Raw genomic sequence first — 21,180 nt, 5'->3', positions numbered from 1 at the left:
TTTCCCCCTCATCTTGAGTCTGACTGGTTTTGAAATGCCAAATCAAACACCCATCCAGAGAATATGCAAAGACGTGTCTGTCGCAGAAGCAGCTGCTTGCAGATTGCTTTACTTAAAATGCTCTGAGAGGCGTGGTTGCCCAATGGGGAAACAGGCTACAGACTAATTAAGAAATGTCATGTTTCTTCTTCCTTGCCTTAAAATTCTCCATAGAATTTTTTCATTATTAAGCACTTCATAAAATCCCAAGCCTACTGAACTTTGAAAACTTGCAAAAAAGCTTTCTACTACAAGTTTTAATTAGGATATTTCCCATTCCAGCTCATGACAAAAGAAATATGTGACCTCTGATTGGTCTTCATAATCATCTACCTATCTCAAATTAAAGTTGTGGGGTTTATTTTAAATTGGTACAAAGAACCTCTGATTTTCTTTTGATTTTCTTTTTTTTTTTTTCTTTTTTTTTTTTTTTTTGTTTCCCTTATGGTATGTTATAATAAAGTGAAGGAAATCCATGTAGTTGTACAGCATTCATCAAGCAAAGGTGCAAAGTGTTGGATTTATTGTGGCTTTTCATATTCACAGAAAACCAAGCTGGCATCTTTAATGCATTCACAGATGTCAGACATCTTGTGAAGGAACCAACATACTGTAGTAAAATTTAGCTGGCAACAGAGTACAGCAAAAAAAAAAGGGGAAATTGTTTGGCTGTAGGATAGACAGTACCTCTGGATGTACCTCCTAGCCAGTCAGACTGAACTGATTGTGTTACCATAAATTCATCTTTCTCCCATTTGTCCCCCATTCCACCTCACACTGACTCCTTGTGTTCAGCACAGTCACCCAGTGACCTTTCTGCCCAATGTTGTAGTGTCAGCAGGGGTGAAATATTAGGTTTTCACTGATTAAGCAAAAGGTTAATTAGAACACCCACCTTTTTTTTTTATCATATGTTGGAGGGGTGAGAAGGATTAAAGGAAAAAAAAAAAACATGAAAGCTTGAATAACATATGGTATATTTCCACTTATGGAAATATTAAAAAATAGTAGAGTTTACTCAGTTTGAAGTCCCTCAGTAAGAAGAGGAATAGAGCATAATCATCTATAATATTTATCTTCTTTTATTCATATTTTAAAAACATCTTCTATGCACACACTTGGTTCTGTGGCTTAATTGCTCATCCTTCTAGCCCAAAGCAGGCTTCTGTACACAGACAGCATTTCTGTCAACTCTCAGCGCCTCTGTTTGTGTTTTATGGGTGACTGGAGCAGCTCAGCAACCTGGCTGCAGACCAGTGGGACCAAGACCACAGGAAGGATGGGCCTCAGCACTGGGCTGAGCTGAAGGCAGGACTGCACCAGGACCAAAGGTTTCCTCTCCAGTCAGCAAAACAGAACAAACAGAACCCATCACTGCTGACTCTGGAGGGTCAAATGACTCTGTAGGCTGAGCAATTTGAGTCAAGCTCAGACCTGAGAGGAGCCATGCTGAGAAACAATATGGGCCAGGACTCGATGGGATTTACGAGTGTCTCCCACGACACCATTAGCACCCACAGAAGTTCCTAACAGGCTACACACTCTCACAGCCTTCAGCAATTTGCAATTCAGACTTCCTGAAATTAAATTTTTTACTTTCCCATTCAATAGCCCTTTGTGGATTTTTCTTCTATGAGTTTATCAGTTGTTGAACAAATGTAAATTTTAGCTCCTCTAAAGCCCTGTTAAGACTTCCACAACTATGCTGCAAAGCACAGTAATAGCATTTCTTCTAAAATGTCTACCTGCTAGTTTCATTTGATGCACTGTAGTCCTTGTTTTGGAAAAAAAACCAATGAATACTGATTCTGTATTTACTGTCTTCATTCCACTCATGTTCTAAACATCTCTATCATACACCCACTCAGCTGTCTTTCTTCCAGGTTGAAGAGCTGTAGTCATTACATATATGAAAACCATTCCACCCCTCAAACAATCTTTCTCTCTTTTTCAGTTCTACTCTGTGTCTGGTGTTGAGATGAGGAGCTGAGAATTTGAAAGGTTTGAAAGAGTGACTTAGTGACTTATCGTACCTGCATGGTCATACATTACATACAAACCATAACAACTGTAATACAAAATCAGACATGAAGGTTGAAGTAGGCATGGTGTTATGACTCCTGGAATAAACCCACAGAGTGTGACATCTTGGACTTGTTTTTTTCATGCTGTGCTATTTATGTAATTTTATACTGTTTAAAATAAGCCTTTTTCTACCTTCTAATATATCTTTTTTTAATTGCTTTAGTGCCTTCTTTTTATTATTTCCATGTATATTTTCCATTCATTTTACCCTACAGGTAGAGCTCCAGAGTGCCTCCAGCACTGAGAGATTTGTCTCCTTTTTTTCCTTTCAAAAGTAATAAAAATCTCATCAGTCCATAAAGATACCAGCACCCCAGAGCATCTCACTATTTGTCCCTACTCTTACCACCTTCTCTACAATGAAACCTGTACAATTCAATTTACTGGAATAAGGCAGTTACCACTGACAGATTTATCCTTTAGGAAATACTGTGAGATGATTCTGATCTCTCAATAAAATGTACTAGAAGCAACCTTTCTTCCACATATTCTAAAATGAGTCAAAAATATAAAGCGAAGGGGTTTTTTTACAATATCTAGGGAATTTAGGAGCAGAAATCCCACTAAGATATCAAAGAGGTTTGTCCTTAACTCCCTTGGATGTTTCTGAAACTCCTATCCTCAAAGATTGACCTAGAAGGATTATGAGCACACCCCAGCAGTAGGAATGTGTTGTTGTGTTTAGCAATTGTGCAGAAGAGAACTGTGTTTGAACTGCATGTGAACAATCTCCCTTAAATCACTGCCTGCATCAAAAGATTGGCTCAAGCCTCTTCTTCCTCCCTCTTCCTTCCCAAACTGGTCATGTCACAAGGGAGCATTTCTGGGTACTTTGAGGGACAACAGACCCAAAGAAGGTTTTGACCAGCTGCTTCACATGCATAAATGCAACTGGAATTATTTTACATTATGCAACTAAGCATTGTGAGTGTACCTTCCCCACCCACAAAAGGAGCTAACCTGGTGACACAGTCTACATTCTGAGGGGGCTTTTTGCAGATGGGAAATTCAGACACCGTGTGATTTAAGTCCACACTTAAATCCCAAGGACAAAGAAAAGAAACAATGTCTAGGACATTAGCCTGAGCCTTGCCAATTTAGCTCAGGGCCTTGTCAGATATTTCTGAAAGTCCCTATGTGCCTTAAATAGATAATTATATTTTTTCACAGTAGTATGAGGTATCTGCATAAAAAGTTTAGAAGTGCTTTAAACTGTTGTTCTAGTACACAGCTAAGAGCAGGACAAGAGAAGTCAGGCTAGGAAGTTTGTGACTTGTGGATGATTACCATAACCACTTATCCCTCTTCCCTTCTCTCACTGTAATTACAGGTTGTGACCTATTGCATATGATGAAATTACTGTGTTGTTGACATAGAGCTTAAGCTCAGGCACTTTCTTGAGGTGAACTTGATGTTTGAAAAGGTTTTCCTCCATCTTCCCCTTCTTGATAGGAAAATGAGAGTGTAGGGAATGGAAATGCTGAGCTCTGATGCAATGGGACTTATGTTGTCTCAAAAATGCTGCCTTTATAAGCTGATAAAAATACTTCAATAAAGAAAACCATACAAAAGATCTAATAGTTCTTGGCTGTTTAGAGGAAAGGAAAGCAGGGGAATGTGAAGGAAAAATAATAATAATGTAATCTTCCATTTTCTAACATGGACAGTTGGCAATACTGTGCTTTTCCAATTAAGATGATAGCATCTGGACTACTGTAATCCTTAAGGTTCTAAACTGTGTCATGTTGCCCAGAGTGTATTCATCAGTCAGCTGGCAATAATTTATATGATTAAAAAGAAAGGCACTGCCCATCATTTTACTGTAGGGTTGCTATGTTTTCTTTTGGGTTTGTTTTGTTTTGGGGTTTTTTTCCCCTGTGGAAAATAATTTGTTTAAAGCATTGTACTGGAAGAAAAAAACCTGCAACAAAATTAATGAAACATCTTCCTTTGTCTTCTCTTCCCTTTTCAAAAATACTTAATATAAATAACTAAGCTGAGAGTTTAATGATTTTAAGATTTATTTTTTTTTACCCACTAGATTATATTAGATTATTTATTATATGCTGGGGAATATTCCTACAGTGCTGCTCAGGCTAGCTGCAGAGTGGGGAGAGAAGCATGCAGCTTTAGAAGGGAAGGCCAGTATGGCTGGTGGGGCTGTGTGACAGCTGCCACCAAGACAGGCAGGGCAGGGGATAGCAGCAGGTAAAAATCAACAGATCCAGGGGCTGGGAAATCCTCAGCAGTGAGAAGGAGTTAGGAAGGTGCAACCTAAACAAAGACAAACGGACATGATTTTCACTGAGTCGTTTTCCTTAGTCCTTTCTGTGGCACCCAGCCCAATGTTTGGATTAGTAATGCTGTTATGCTGCAAGTGCATAATAGTGGCTGCAAAGAAAGAACTGCTCTTTTAGAAAAAGATAGTTTGGTGTTTCTTGTTTGAAAAAATAGAAAGAATCTGTCAGTAATTTCAACACTTCTGTGAGATTATGAAGGTTATTTTCATTTCCTCCACATCGTTTGTATCATGAGCTCAGAATTAGGGTTCTAGCCTAAACAATTTGCCTGCTGAATCAGGTTCTCTGAGGTACATCACAACTGCTTAAATGCAAAGAAAGACTTGCTAGAAAGAAATGGAGAGCTCTCCTGGAGCTAACAAACCTTCCCTCACACAAGTTCCTTGTTTGAGCCTTGTGTAAGGATTCACACCTGTGCTGAAATGGGAATGCAGAACACCTGTGCTGAGCAGGTAGAAGAGGCTATAAAAGTAGGGAAAAGGGTAATCAAGCTGTTCATCGCTTCAGAACTCAGGTAAGTAGGGGCCTCTGAAAAGTTCCTTATAACTCTTTGGTTTTTTGGGGGGCTTTTTTGATTAGTTAGTTTGGATTAAAATTCTAAAAAATTTTCCTATATTTTCTCAAGCTGTTGGCTTGTACTGATTCCAGGTTATTCCTTGCTTTCCTTAGTGAGCCCTGGTATTTGGTTTATGTAGCTCCCTCCCCTCATGAAGCAGGAGTAATCACAAAGGAGGAAAAAGGGTGATTTTCATGATATGCTGTGTCAGATGGTGTATTGCCCAGAGCTGCTCTGGCAATTTCTGTCTGACCCATTCCTACACATCCAAGAAAGGCCAATTTGGACCCAGAATTTTTTCTCTAATGCTTTCAGTACTGATTGTAAGCTGATTGTGTATTATCCTTAACAGATTTCTGTAAGTATGGTTATATATATTTGTGTTTGTAAAGAATGCACAAGGTAAGTTATCATCACAACCACTGTTCAAATACCTGCATTTTTAAGTGAGTAGCTTCCCTGTAACAGTAGCATGAGAGGAGGCTGGAATTTGTCAGGAAGGTGATGAGGGTGTGGGAAGTGAGGGATTTTTTTTAATTGTGAAAAAACACAGTCACATCTGAAATTTGGCTTAGTTCACAGAGGTGTGTTGAGATCCTGTGACCTTATATGAGAGCAAAACAACAAATAAAATGTCTTCCTTTCAAGACAATTTCCTTGAAGCTGCTCAGGGTTGCAATATTCACTTAAATGATTTTGAAAAATGCAATAAACTCTTGGTTTCATCCTCAGAAGTATCTTTAAAAAGTTAGATAAAATCATTATTTAGTATCCTTTGATGCAACAGGCATATTTAATGGAAGGGCATAGCCAGCCTTCTGTCCACTAAGGCAATACTTACTGGAGAGAAGGCTCTCTTCTATGAGATTCTGTGAAGCAACCCCAGCCTTTAGAAGAAGGATTTTCTGATGGAAGAGGTTGATATTCTGATCATTGTGTCATAGAGGCACAGTAGACTTGCCATAAACTTTGTAGATGTGGGTGATGCTTCACTAGAATAGAGATGAAGCTTTCAGTTTGATTCCCACCTCCAAGAGCCACCACGAGGTGACCTGTGCAGCATCCACAAGGTTTAGTGTTGGTTTTGCATGAGTGAACTGCAAGTAGCTCTATGCCCTTGGTTTCATCACAATTCTTTAAAAGATGTGACTTGACAGCATCAAAGTGACTTGCATTGATCTTTGGTTCTTACCAGCTACTCCAGCTTCAAGGCTAATCTCAGTATATTCACTATTTGAGTTAGTTTATTATTAGAAGGTGAACCAAGACCACTACCAAACCCCTACTAATGTCCCCCCCTTGCCTCCCTGCCACTGAAAGCAACCCATTTACATTTTTAGGTGGTTTTTAGCTAATAACCTGTGACGTTTCCTTTGGGTGTAGCTGGGAACATATAAATAGATGGGGATTACCTGAAAATGCTGCTAATAATTAGCATATGTAGCACTCGGAGAAGCTTAGACACACAGCAAAGAGGTCTGTAAGAACCATCCATAGGTTGTTGAAGAGCAAGGAGCAGTCTGTGCTTACAGAGTCATGCCATGCAGAGTTACTGGCAGGAGTATTTACCTTGCCAGTAGTAACTGCAAGTTCCCAGGCAAGCTTTTCTAGCAGGGCAGGTGTGGGGCACAGTCTGCTGTGGGAAGCATGTCCTGGGCACAAATAGCCCTGAGTCAGTTTGCTGAAGGACTGCATTGCTCTGGAGAACTAAGCCAGTCTCCCACAGGAGCATAGCCTTGCAAGTGCCTCCTTGACCTCAGAGAAGAGGAACTGATGTTTGAGTAGAGAAAACCACAGAATCACCCCAAATATTCTGAATTGGAAGGGACCCACAAGGCTCATTGATTCCAACTCTTAAGTGAATGGCCTGCATGGGTCAAACCCTCAACCTTGGCACTATTGGCACCAGGCTCTGACTGGTATTAGCCACTGGGCTAATACAGAGCCTTAGTTGTCCCTCTGCTGTGTGATGGGGAAAAGGAGGGAAGGAGCTCTTTGTGATATTTTATTGGTGTGGGAAGCATTTAAGTGCCTTTTTATTCCAGGGAAATAAATGGCTCCAACTACAATACATTGTGTTGGGTTGGGAGTCTGCTACTTCTGAACATGGAAGAGAGGTAGAAGCTCTAGGAAATGGCTGGGTAACCTCTGCTTTTGAAGGCAGAGCTAAAACCTGTAGGGGCATATTAGACAGGAGTATAAAATCTTATTACTGAGACATGATTCTTGTTATTAATCAATGATTAAATAACAATTTAGCCATATAAATTCCTCCCACTTTCAAAACACAAAAGAGCTGTGCTCATTTACTCTAGTCAAGAATTTGATATAATTTTGGGAAGCTTCCTGTTTCATTCATTTTCACAAGTGTTCTGTGTTATGTAAAGAGACTGTAGCATGAATGTTACCTGGTCCAGTTTCTGAGTGTAGTTAATTGACTTAGCTTTTTTCTCTGCATGCAATTCCACACACAAAAGGATGTTTTAAATCACAGCAATTGCTGAGAACAATTTTAAGGAGTCTTAAAAAAAAAAAAACTCCTAAATAGTCTGTATTCTTTAATTCCCACATTATACAATAGTAAAGTTTCCAAGCAATCGATATGGTATTTTTCTACTGAGCCTTCTATTAATCCCAAGCTTTCTGTTTGTTCCAGAAATATCAGACATTCTACACCATTTGTTCTGTAAGAATCTAACCCTGTATACTTTACTAACACTTCTTCTTGGGATACTTTTGTCCAACAAATGCTGTCCAAAGACATCTACATAGGGATAGTTCATAAAAAAACAAAAGAATACTTAGGGGTGACAGGTACTTTATAGAGTGCGTAAATATTGTTTGTAGGTCTCTGAATGGTGCTTGGCTCAGCCTTCAATAGAATACCTAGGATACTTTTCCTGGAATGGCAGTGTCATGAAGTCATTTCAGTAGTAATTTGTTTGGAGCAATACCTTTCTGGCATGTGCTGGAAATTTTAATTCAGGCTCACATATGTTGAGAATAAACACTTGAAATCACTAGGCTGGTAAAATATATAAGCTACGTTTTATGACCTTGAGTTGAGTGATGTTGTAGTATCAGCAGAAGTGTGTTTTGAGTTGTGGTAAAAATGGTCTCTTTAGACAAAGTCTCAGTTTGTACAGAGAGGAAATTTGTTGGGAATTCTTTTCAAAATGATGATTGGAAGAAAAGAGGGGCCTTCATCAAAGGGGAAAACTTGAAGAGAAAAGAAAAATGACAAGGGCAAGTGTTTGAGTTTTGAAGGCTAGATGCTGGATTGAGGCAAGAGAAGGATAGAGGAAGGATGTATAAAATATGTACATTGGGGAAATGAAAATGAGGCCGAAAACAGCATGTCAAGAAATGGAGAGTAAGATTAAGAAAAAGAGCAGAGTTAGCAGGAGAAAAAGCATTAAAGCAGTGCTGGAATTAGGCCAGTGCTAGACTATGGCAGTTCACAAAAAGACCCTGACAGCTCTTGTAATGAGAGACAGGCTAATTGAAATTTGTCCCTCTCCAGTTCTGATGGGTAAATTCCAGTACCAGTGAGGGAAACAGAAAATGCAGAATGAGGAAGAGCTCTCCAGCATGACTAGGAACACAATTGTAATACCAAATATAAAAAGAAAATAATATAATTCTTCCAAACTGTTCTCTTTCTTTGCAGCACAGAGTGAATTATCACTGATGTTGAACATAAATGGAATTCAGTCAAGTTTCACCTTTAAACACTGTGTCTGAGGAGACTTCTTAATCGTAAGTCATTTGGGTATTAATATATACATTATTAAAGTTTTTCTGCATTCAAAAAAAGTTATGATTTGAGAGCAAATAAACTGAATTCTTTGTGTCTTACTAAATAGCTGGATATACATTTTAAATATGAAGCTTAGTGCAGGCTGTACCACAGGATCATGGCTGATTCTTCTTTACAGGGTGTCCTGGGTTGGCTGTATGATGCTTGTCTGTTCAATTGTCTGTTCTGTTTATGCTGAATAATAAGTTTTGCACCTTTATGACCTATTCCAAGAGCAAAGGGGGAGGAGAGGAAGCATGGAGTTTGTTTTCAGAAACTGCACTCACTCCTCCATGTTCCTGCTCCTGGACTGTGTTGTATGTGGATGGACAGACAGTGGGACAGAGCTCTCCTTTGGTGTTAGCTAGTTTTAGCTAGCTGAGCCAAAGAAGTTCCTGGATTGTGGGGGGTTTTTTCCCTTTCCTTTGGACCTGTTTAAACCTGCTCTGGACTGAACCCCAGAAGAGCACTGGCAGCTCGTGGCCCAGCGTGCCGGGCTGCCACACTTCCAGCACATGGAGGGGCTCATAAGAGACCGAGTGAGCCAAGCTGCAATCCAGGGAGGGGACTCTGCTGAGTTTCTCTCTTTTAGAGTGGCAAGAGGCTTTGTTTAATATTGTTCAGGTTTTATTGTTTAATATACTTTTTTTTTCCACTTTTCTCCGAGGAGGTATCTTTTTTTCCCAAACTGGTTGTGGGAGGGACCAATTGAATCTGCTTTCTAGAGGAACTCCTTTGGGGGTTCTCTCCCAAATTTGCCCTGAACAGGACAAATTAACATTATCAATAATAGAAAGGAGGAAGGTATTTATTATGCAAGCTCTGCAGCTAACTATCTGTATTAGGAGATCTAATCCTTCTGGTCTGTTTTATCCATCATTAAATCACAGAAGGAAATAGGTGAGGCAAAGCATCCTTGACTTTTTCCAAAGAAGAGTCGTCTTTTATGTGAATTAGCTTAATACCTTTTTAAGAGCAAAGTACAGTTTTAAATATAAGGCTAGAAGAAATTGTTTAAATAGCCATTTTTTACATAAGCCTAGTGTATTGGGAAAATAATTATATAGAGTAAAATATATGTGAAGTATTAGTCATATACTATGGGAAATACTTCTCAACACCCAAAATTATGGGACATACATCACTTAAACAAATTTAAGGGAGAGGCAGCTGCTGAGGCAATGCTGATGTAAAATCCACTGAAGATCTGCCCAAGTGGTGAGGGGTATAGCACAGTCAAGTGTGCAAACACACACTGAAATTCATTCCCACTCACAACATATGCTTACATGTGCTATTGCTTCACTCTCACACACAGTTTGTCAGCTATAGCGTAGTCCCTAAGCTGTAATATCCATAATTTCAGAAGGAATTCAGAGCTGTAGGCAGTGGGAGTCAAGGTGTTCTCATCAGCTTCTGGGCTCTGCCCGTGGGGTGAAGTGCTGCTTGTGTCCACACTTGGCCAAAGGCACATCCTCAGAGCTGCTGTGAGAAGCCTTTCCCAGCACCAACAAGGGCTTTGAGCCCAGCCCCAAGTAGCTGGATAAGGTGTTTTCATCTTGAATTCTTTTGGAATCTCTTTTTGTATTTAGTAAAATCCAGCTATTCTCTTAATAGATATTATAGTGATTGGCACCTTAGAAATACTTTAGACAGACAGATAAAAGGATTCCAAATGCATCCTTTGTGAATTTTTAATAAAAGATTTTGCATTGTCCAGTGATGAAAACAAATCATCTGTGGAAAGGCAAAACTGTTTTCCATTAGTATCATTCACTGAGGATGTTTGTATATGTTTGGTGTCTGATATAATCTTATACTTAATCATTTAACTATTTCTAGTGACAAGATATGTCACTTGACAAGCACTTGTGCTTTGTATTTGCCTTTTTTTTCCTCTTTTTTTTTCCCCCCTGAGTTTCAAGCTCTGTGCTGTATTTTTCACACAGTGATGCAGTTGATGAACAGGTGAAGTTTTCTGACAGTAAATTGTATCTTTATAAAAAATACAAAAGTTCTGGATTTATTTCAAATTCCAGAGAAATCAAGAAACTGCTAAACAATCTTTTTCCTTCAGGGTTTTTCAACAAGGGCTAGACCAAAGAAACCATCTGTATCACAGATCTCTTGGGGATACAGTACCAACAGCCACTCTGACTGGACTTGACCTTGCTTTGATTTTCTTCTCACTGCACTGACATGCCTCCTCTTTCCAAAATTACAAATTACTGAACTATTCACACAATCATATCACAGAGTAGTTTGAGTTGGATGGGGTCTTCAATATCATCTTATTATCCTAATACTATGATGAGGAGGAAATTTTTTAGTGTTTAGTGTATGGTGACAAATAGTATATTTCATAAATTAATTTCAAGTTAATGCAAAATTATGGAATTATGTGCTACATACACTTTACTACTAAAAGAGTTAATCATGTTTAATGTTATTACAGTGAACACCAAAGGATTAAATAATGATTTCCACTTCTTACAGAGTGGTACCAATGTAGTGAAAAGAAGGTTAGCCTAATTAAATTCCACAAACCACTTTAGGGCTGTGCCGTATTGTGGAGACTGTTTTTTATGTTAATTAATTCTGAATGAAAGGTTTCTGAAGTGTTTTAATATTGTTCAAAGAGGCACCTGGAAGTATTTAGATTTTTTTTTTTTTTTTGTGGAGGATACTTTGACCAAGAATGCATCACCCTTTCCATGATGAGCTCCTGCATAAATTATAGTAAATAATAATGAACTGAGTATTTTAGTATTTTATTGAGAGATAGAGCTGAAACTGGGTGAGAATATTGCTGTGTTCTGACAAGAGACAACTTGGGGAGCAAACCTCAGGCCTAGAAATCCAGTTCACGTTCTTGCAGTACACAGAGTTGCTGGACAATGCATTATGGACTTGCCTCCCCTTTGGAATTGTCTACAGTCCTCATTCCTAGTGTTCCACAAAAATAAATGCTAGACCATATTTGGCTTAGATTCTAGTTTCCACAAATCTGAACTCCTGGTGATCTAGTGCTGTAGTTCCAGGGGTGAAAGGGTACATTTTTGCATGTTATTTGCTTTCTGGTTCATTTTAATTGTCATAAAGCAGAGAGGTAGAAGACATCTACTGGTAGCATTTTGGTGACCTGCGTAGTTCCTTTTCAGCTTCCCTTAACTGTTATTGCATAATACAAATATTTCAGTCTGGGATTTGCACCAAAAAAAATAGCTGTGAAAAAACAAATGTGAAAATTTGCTTTGCCTCTCCTTCTACTGAAATTCTTGGGAATGTTTTTGCTTTTAGCCTTCTAATAGACCTGTTTGGAAATCCTTTTCAAGCTGGATGTTTTAAACCCCAATTCCCTTAAGCACATGCTTCACATATTAGGCATGTGTTTAAATTCTCTTGATTTAGTGTCATATACTTAAGGGCATTACTAAATAAAGAAGGGCATGAGCATGTACTTAAATGCTTTGCTGATCAAAGGAACAAACCTTTTGATTTGATCTACATTTAATGCAAGTTAGATCACCTATCCAGTAGTCAAAAATTTACTAAAAGTCTCTACTAAAGACAGCTCGTGATTAAGCTGTGTTCTTCTGCCTATGGAAATGGGAATGGCTGCATAATACAGAACATTTCTTAATATATTTCTATGACATTGGTTGTAAATTACATTTTCAAGTGCTACAGTTTCACCGCAAATAAAAGAAGGGATGAAGACAGTAAAAAATGAAAAGACAAAAGAGGGGTTTGGTTGTTAAAGACATACATTCAGTCAAAAACCAGAATGATTCAATATGTTTTATGTCCTTAATATTTTTTCTCTCTATATAAAGCGCAGTATGTAACACATCTCTTCCTCCTTACACTAAAAATTTATATTCAGGATACTCTAATGAAGTACATCTTGAGTCTCCTTTTCATGGCTAATGAGGAGACAACAAGAATTTGACTAATACTAGTACAATTACTGGAGCAGTGAAGCGTGCATCTCTGATTAGACGTGATAATTTGCAAGGCTGGGCTCTTCACATTAAGTTTGCAAACAGTTTAAAAATCACTTCCTCTATTTATCCAGCTAATCTCTGTTTAATGACTCCAGACCTGACAAAAGAAAGAGAAAATATCTCTTAAAACCCTATACTTCATTTATGAAGCTTGTATGTAGGGGAGAGGCATAATTGATAGCAAATTTTTTCCAGAATGCTTTTACATGAAGTAATGCAGCTGAGTTTTTACTATGCAGCAGTACTTTTATTATTCCTGTAATACTCAGACTCCTTTGCATAGAGCTTTGTGTCTTTGTTCAGGTTTAGACATGCATTTCTACTGATTTTTGGCTCTTTTGATTTGTTTCTGATTTGCCTTTTGAATTAAATACTTGATAATCCATACAGTATGAATGCTTTTGTTGGATTTGCTTTTTTTTTTTTCAGAAAAGATTGGTGGAGTGACTGGTGATGGTGCTGTTAGGGAATTCTTCATCAGTCATCAGCATCTTGAACAGGCGGGTTTTAAATGGACTCAAGCACATACCATTCCAGATTTTTTAAATATTCCTTCATCTTAGAGGCCTCTGTTCACCATTTGGACTTGAAGCAAAGCTGGCTGAAACAACAGGAACCATGGTTAAAATTCTTGATGAATTTAGTTAAGCAAGCAGAAGCAGCTCTTGCTGTCAGTAGGTGGCACTTGTCCTGAGGCAGGAACGAGATGATACTTAAAAAGGACAGCCAGCAGTTCCAGTCAGGCATAAAAATTGATGCCTTCGTGCAAAACTCTGTCCCAGAACACATCACTTAAAGAAATAAAATATTCTAGGCATGACTGCAGAGAAAGAACTTCCATTAGAGAATTTAAATGAGTATGCCAAGTCACTTGATACACTCAAACCTGGACCAAGTGCCACTGTATTTTCTCCACATTCCATGGTGGCATCATTTGATTGCAGTTTCTTTTAGGATCCTCTAAAACTGCACAAAAACAGACTCAAAACCGATATACTATCATAGGAATGTAGAAAGGCTTCAAGACTGATTCCCATGGATATTTTCTGGAATTTTGCCTAAAATGTGTAAAAGCAGAAGTATGGAAAGAGGATCAAATGCTCAGCCTGTTGTTTTGTGCATATTTATTTGCTTATACAGCTTTCAGAGAGCATGATCAGCTTTGTGTAAAGTGTCTTGTTGAAGATGGGCTCTGGGATTTCCCTGTCTATTTTAGTAAGTGATACTTAGTACCCTTTTGTTTCCACTGAAAAGCAGCAGTTGTTGCAAGGATTGTGTGGAACAGACAGAAAATGTGCATCAAATTCCTTCTGGACCTATGGAAGTTATTTGTGTCAGAGAGGAGGGAATCCTTAGAGAAGTTTTGGCAGACTGCATGGAAAGGCATCTTTAAATACTGAAGGCATCCAAATCTTTCTCCTCTTCCAGACTCAAAAGAGATAAAAACAGAAAGTTGTGGGGTTTAGTTCTTGGGATTTGGCAGCTTCCAAAACTGATCTGAGTTCCCAGTGGTAGAGCATCCTCCCTGAGGACTAGCATAGGGTGGAGGCAGTGCAAAATGACATCACCTCTTGCTGTTGCTAATGTGGTGGAAAATGGCCAATGTGACTTCAGAAATGGGAAAAGCAGATAAGGGATTTTCTTCCTTTCTGCTATGCAGTCTCCACTGGTGGCCCTTATAGGGCCAACTGCCTGATTTCACTTTTTCCCATTACAGAGTAATGCATTTAAGGACGTGGAGGTAGTATTTGAATGTGCTATCTCTTCATAGAAATCATATTTTTTAAAAAGAACCCTATTCATTCTTCTTGGAACTGGAACCAAGAAAGTCCCTTTTCAATGAGGAAACATTGAGTAGAAATTACAATATGATCAGGGCTGCAATAAGTGTTCCTTGTTACCGATGCTATTTAGAGCTCTTGCTATTGAATCTTGCAAGTGCTCCATATAATTGATATTATGTTGTAATAATAAGTTTCTTGCTTTTGATCACAACAGCAGCACTGGGAAACAAAGGACTGCTTTTGCTCTTGCTCAGTGCCTTGGAAAGCAGCTTACCCCCCATGAGTGAAGGTTAGGGACTGCAGTGCTTCCATGCAGTTGGATTGTACTTGTGATTAGTGAAATGTTTCCTCACCATCACCCAGTGAGTAGTTCCAAGCAGGCATCCAGTATGGTCTGTAATCTCCAAAGCTGCCTGTTAAGCTTTGAGGAGAATTACCAAGTTACTTTTTCTTCCCTGTGCCTTAAGGCAGGATGCACAGCATTTGAAGGGTGGAGGCACTCAGTGTCCAGCTGCCTGTTGTCTTTGAGGTGTTCCACGCTGGGATGGAGCATTTAGGAACCACTGAGGCCTCCGTAAATTTTTAGGATACGTTTTCTTACAAGCAGGTTCATGTAATGCAGTTAAGTGACAAAAAGAGAGAAGCAACAAAATCAGTCAGTAACTTTTAAATTTAGAGGTTTTTGGTTCCAGCTTATTGTTGGTTCCAGTTTATGGGACTGGCTAATGAATTACTGTTTTTTCTAGAGCTTATACCTTGGAAAGTTCCTAGGGCAATATCAGTCCCACCCCTTTTGAAGCAGATAATTAGTGGAGACACCCTGAGTTAATTCTGCCTTTTTTCCATTCTGAATAGGGTAACACCTTCATTTTTCTTGTCTGCTTACACATTCTCTGACTGCATTAAAGGCAGGACAGGAAACTTCTCTTTTTTTCTAGTGGTTAGTTCTTTTTTATTTGTATTCTCTAGTGTAAATAGTAAAGTACATTTTGCCTGGTAGCCAAGTAGGGTCTAATTTGGTTCCCTGTTAAATAAATGCAAGCCTTTTCAGTAGGCTTTGTAGTTTCATAGTAGATTTATCACTTGTACTCATTTTAAAAGAATCAAAACCAGTTGTAAATTGGACCAAAAAACCAAACCCAAGCATAATGGAAATGCTATGTGGCCGGGAATCGGTGCTAAGAAGGGTTTTTACTTGAAGAAATGGCAGCAGTTAGGAGCATGCTCTCAGTTTATCTCAAAACCAACTTATTCTCTGAAATAGATCCCAGTAGTTGCCACGTATTAAAAAAAAACCCAACACATTACTACTCTTCTGAATATGCCCATAGTAAAACCTTAATTTTGTTGACAGTTCCATAAATTAAAATGTGAATATAGCAAATTTTTCCTTCCATGGTTTTTCCCTGTCATTATCAATGTAGTGGAGCACTGTTTCAAACATGCAAAGAGTGTCTGCACTTTATCTGTCACCCAATATTCCTAATTCTCTGTACCAGTGTCTTTGCTTAGTCTCTCTATTTTGTTGCACTCCATAATGAGAAAAATCTGGAACCTAATGAGGCAGCCTAAATTCCCTTTTATAAATTATATGCAGAATCACCAGTGCTGGGTTTGCTGGCAGCCTGCCAGATGCCATGTCCTGCTGCATAGACCCCTCTCTTTTCCCACTGAGATTACTCATATGGAAGAGTTTGTGTATCCCTAAGTATGTCCAGGAGCATAAGTGGTGTGATGTCTGTGCAGCCTTTATCTGGGGGTAATAACTTATCCTTCCTTCCCCCTTCAAAGAGATGCTGAAAATGTTGCAGCTGGTCAGTGCTCAAGGCCTTAGAATGGCAATGTGGAAATCCAAACTCTGAGATTCAGCTACATGTCCCTGAACATGCAGAGAAATCAATATCATAAATTGCAACAGCATTAGGTTTGCCTGTGTGTAAAACAGCAATATTTCCTCCTTTCTTTGCATGGATCACAGGCTCCTTCAGGAGTAGATGGAGGTCTGGTAAATCACAGAAGTACTAGCGTTTTCCCAGGACATTTGTTCTTCCACTGTGAGCAATGTTGAATAAGATTCACTAATCAGCAGGGAAACTACTATGAATTCTTAGTTTACCCAGTCCCCCAGGTTGTTTCCACCTCTCTGGATGTCTGATTTATTTGAATCCTCATTTTCTAAGGACATGAAATTTATTAAAACATCTTTACCCATCTTCTATTTTCAATCAGACATATTTGTGAATAAAGTTCTTAATTGCATTAAATTCCTAATAAGTAATAAAATACTGCTCCTGGAAAGCAAATATCTTTAGTATGTCCACTGGAAAGGGTGAAATATACTAAAGCCAACACAGAATAATATGTCATGGATGCTTAGCTGTTTGGAAAAAGCAGCTTTTTAAGTGTTTTCTGTTCCAGACATTAGAGAATCCCCTCCTCAACTAAAGCTTCTTTCCTGTGTGAATTACCAGTTTTCAAACATGAAGCAACAGAAAAAGATTTGTTTTCAATCTAATATCTACTGGATAGTTAGTTAGGGTGGCCTCACACATTCAGTTAAAAGTTAATCAACAAGAAGTCCAGTGGAAACCAGATGTAGTTAGCTCCACTGTTCATGGAAGGATTTCTCTGCAGATCCTTGTAATTTCTTCCCCAGATGTGAGCTGTCCCCTCTAATCATTGTGCTGCTTCAAACAACTTGTTCACACACTCCCCAGACTTCAAAGCAATTCTTGTGCAAAGCAAATCATCCTCAAGTTTGGAATAAATAGGGATTGAGCTATTTCTTAAATTACTATTTAGAAAAGGGCCTTAAATAGTAGCATCTCTTTCCGTTTAGTTGTTGCTAGTCTGAGGCTGGTGTGGGGCTGTTTGTTAGAAGATTCTCATGTTGCAGACAGAAGCTGATGCACAGAAGTGCCATCTGAAGATGAGGAAGAACTTTCCTTTGTGGGTGACAAAGCACTGGAACAGGTTGCCCAGAGAGGTTGTGGAGTCTCCCTCACTGGAGATAGACCAGAATTGTCTGGACATGACCCTGTGCCGTGTGATGGAGGATGGGCCTGCTTGAGCAGGGACATTGGTCCCTTGCAACCTTATCCATTGTGGGATCTCTTTCAGCACCTTTTGGTTTTGCTGCCTTTACAGGAAACGTGTGATACTTCACCACAAATGGAACTCTGCCTCCAGGATGCTTTGCAGTAGATTTTATTGTGCTTTTGTTTGTTGCCTCAGAGATTTTATCTGTGTAGGTACTTATCTCGATTTAGTCGCCTTTTCAGTTTTCTGAGGTCTCTGCCTAAGTCTGGAATTCCAAGAGCTGTGGAAGTTCCATTCCACCTAGAAATTCCTTGAGAGCTGAAACTTCAGTTCATTTTCACAGAAATTTCTGGTATACTCTTTAATATAGACAATACAATTGGTTGTTGCAAGACCATAATGCTTCTATAATGAATTATCAGACTTTTTCCCCTTCACAAGCTCTTTCCATGTGGATGTAGTGCAGGCAGACAGAATGTGAATTCCACTGCACTACTGATGCCTGGAGAGGCTACCTGGAACAGAAGTGGTGTTAGGAACTAGACAGTGTTAAAGGAATAAAGTAGGGATTTATTAAAAGGCCTTCAAAGGATACACCTTGGGCAGTACAAGAGCCCAGCCATGGCTCCACCCGAGATGGACCCTGAGTCACGAGATGTAACACTTTTGTAAGTTTTGTCCATTTACATATTGGGGTTAATTGTCTAATTACAGCTTCAGGTTATGAAATCCCATCCTCACAGATTGCTCTCCTCAATTCCCTGTTGTTTATACTTTTTAGGCCTGAAGCTGCAACGGTGTCCTTGGTTCTCAGGCTGGAAAAGGACTTTGTCTGACTAAACTGTGAAGAGAACTTGCTAGCAGTTTATATGAAGTTCAGAGTTACATACTAATGTAGTACAAAATCTGGAAAATATGAAAGCTAGACTTTAAGGCATCACTAACAGCAAGCTTTTAGCCAAGGTGGTTCACCACCCAAAAGTAGATTTTGTGCTTAAGGACTGCTTTTGAGCTGCAAAGTTACAGGTCACAGCTGTTGGCATTTGGATGTGCATCTGTGTTGAAAATGTGCAAAAATATTTGGCATTGTCAGAACAGGAAGTCCAGCTACCACATATAGGTCTGAGCACCTATATACAACAGCACATCAAGAATTCCTAGAAGGAATCTGCTGTCTTCCTGATGTGTGAGGGTACTTGTTTTTGTGTGTATTTTCCATTAACCCTGAAATAAGTGCTTCTTGCCTTAGAAATCTTAAGGTAGAGGTTTGGTATTTTGGTCATGAAAGTTAAAACAATTACCTCATTCATAAGGCGGAATTTTAATTGAGATCACCAAGGTTGAAAAACAAGTGACTTATTCACAAGTAGAATTATACGTTTTTCCTTGCCTTTTCCTCTAAATATTTGATCATAGAAGGCCTTGTTTTAGACCAACTGCAGCAGAAGAAAACATTACTCTTAGATTTCATATTCTGTGAGTCAGTGGAACTTGGTCACACACAGCTATATTTATCTTGTCCTGTCATTTCAGATGTACCTTATCCCACTCTATGGAATCATTTCTTATAGATGCTGGCAGCAGTCCTTGCCATCTCATACCTGATTTTTTTTTTTTAAGCTATACTTGTTTATTTTAGTCAGGTTGCTTCATACCCTGTTCAGAAATGAAATGTTTTCTCTGTGTATGGAATTTGACAGAAATGAAGAAAAATCTCATCCATTTTCCTCAGTTGTCCTTACCTCATATGAAGGAAAACATTCACAGCTGTCTCTAGTGTCCTGCAATGCAATAATTTTTCTCAGAGGTAGACTAATACCTGAAAACCTGCTGACAAGGCCACTTACCTTCTGCACTTGGTACTGTAATGTCTGGACACTGGGAGTACAAGTATGATCATTTTAGGTGTCTATTAAGCCCATTACCCCTTTAAACAAAATTTGCTATTTAGGCTAACAGAAAAGGTACAAGGATTTTTACTGACACAGAAATGAATAATTTGCAAAACACCCCAGGGAGCCGTGCACAAAGATCTTGCTGAAAATCAACGTTTGTACTCAGTAGATAATTTTCTCCTTGGAAAATTACTGCAGACACATATTAGGAATTACAGTCAAAGAAACCTCCAATATTGCATAAATGGATTTCTTTCTTCTTTGTTGTTGGGCTCATCTTTCTTTCATTTGAGTGTGGTGGCCAGTGCTGTGCTGTTGAGGCATGTGTCCAGTGTAAAGCTGCCTTGAGCTGGTTTGAATGCCAATTGTTGCTCTAATAACCATTTTTAAGAAGGCAGCATGAAATTAATATGCTACAATCTGCACAAAAGGAAGATAAAGCAAATGTAAACTTAGATCAGATAATTAACATGCCTTTGTGCATAGTGCTTGTAACAAATCCCAAGAAACTATTCCATGTTATTTTAAAGCAAGGAGGTTAAACTTTGTAAATGTGATGAGGTTCCTCTTTTACTCTTTGAAATTACCTAGATGAAATGGGGATTTTTTTGTTTAAGGTCAAGAAAATATAAGTGATGGAGGATATAAAATATTTCAACCTCAAACCAATCATTCTAACTTTACAAACAACACAAAAAAATTCTTTCTTGTGATTAACTAAACAGAAAGGTTTAGACACTTCTTTTAGAGATGGTAAACAGCACAATGAACTGTAATAGTGCTGAAACAGAATAAGACCTTCATAAACATAGAAGAGCATAAAGAGGGTATCCAGGGGTGTGTTTGGTTTGGTTTTTTTAAAATTTTTCTTTCTTGGTTTTTGTTTTGGAAAAAGACTAACTAAATTTTACCACTGAGTCAGGTAATTGACCTGAATATCTGAATGGCAATCACTACATGAATAGCAGCAAATACCTGGCCATATGCAAGAGAAAAAGTTATTTCCTGAGTAACCTGCAACAGAGAAAACTGTGATCCCAGTGTAGTTCCACAATCCATGGCTAGTGCTGTAGTAGCATCTGCAGTATGTCACTGCAATCTCACACAGAAAAGCAGGTGTGTATTAAGGAAGAAGGCCTCTAGAAGCCAAATTCTGTGGGATGAAGTCAGTAGTGGCTACACCCTAAGAAGCTTGGAATTAGACTTTAAGCACTCATTCAATTTTGCTAAATTGAAGTACATAAGTGTTATCCTGATGGTAAAAAATTTTATTCTTTCCTGTGTATCTAGGATTTTATCCCATTACATGCTGACCTTGCTTATATAATTGACAAAAGGGTATTCCATTAAAAGTAAAAGCTTTTTTATTTCATTTTGTCCATATGGTTCAATTCTTTATGTCCATCCTCTTAGTGACCAAACATTTACCAGGTTCACTAACTTTCTGTAGATGACTGTATATTACAGCTCAGTTGCTCTGAGGTCAAGCCACTGTTTTCCTATTTATTTACTTAAAGAAATAAACAGACTTTCTTGTCCAGACTGCCCGTTTTCTAAGATAGTACATAGAATAAGCCACAATTTTCAGGCACTGGGGCTAATGGTGCATTTTGCATATAGGTATGCATGTTGGATATGTATCTACATTCTCAAACCAAACCACATTGAGCTTTTCT

The 21,180-nt window shown here is 38.6% G+C and overlaps 1 long non-coding RNA gene across 1 annotated transcript in view; it reads left to right on the top strand.

The window, feature by feature from the left end:
- LOC110468636 (uncharacterized) overlaps positions 1–21,180 on the top strand; it is a 495,198-nt gene that overhangs the window by 349,715 nt on the left and 124,303 nt on the right. The window contains exon 5 of the long non-coding RNA XR_014956117.1: positions 8,651–8,739. This is a non-coding gene — a long non-coding RNA (uncharacterized LOC110468636). The remainder of the gene's footprint in view (positions 1–8,650; positions 8,740–21,180) is intronic.

This window comes from Lonchura striata, chromosome 6 (assembly GCF_050655825.1).
Source record: "Lonchura striata isolate lonStrDom1 chromosome 6, ASM5065582v1, whole genome shotgun sequence".
NCBI classification, from domain to species: Eukaryota; Metazoa; Chordata; class Aves; order Passeriformes; family Estrildidae; genus Lonchura; species Lonchura striata.
This window is presented reverse-complemented; position numbering and strand designations above follow the sequence as displayed.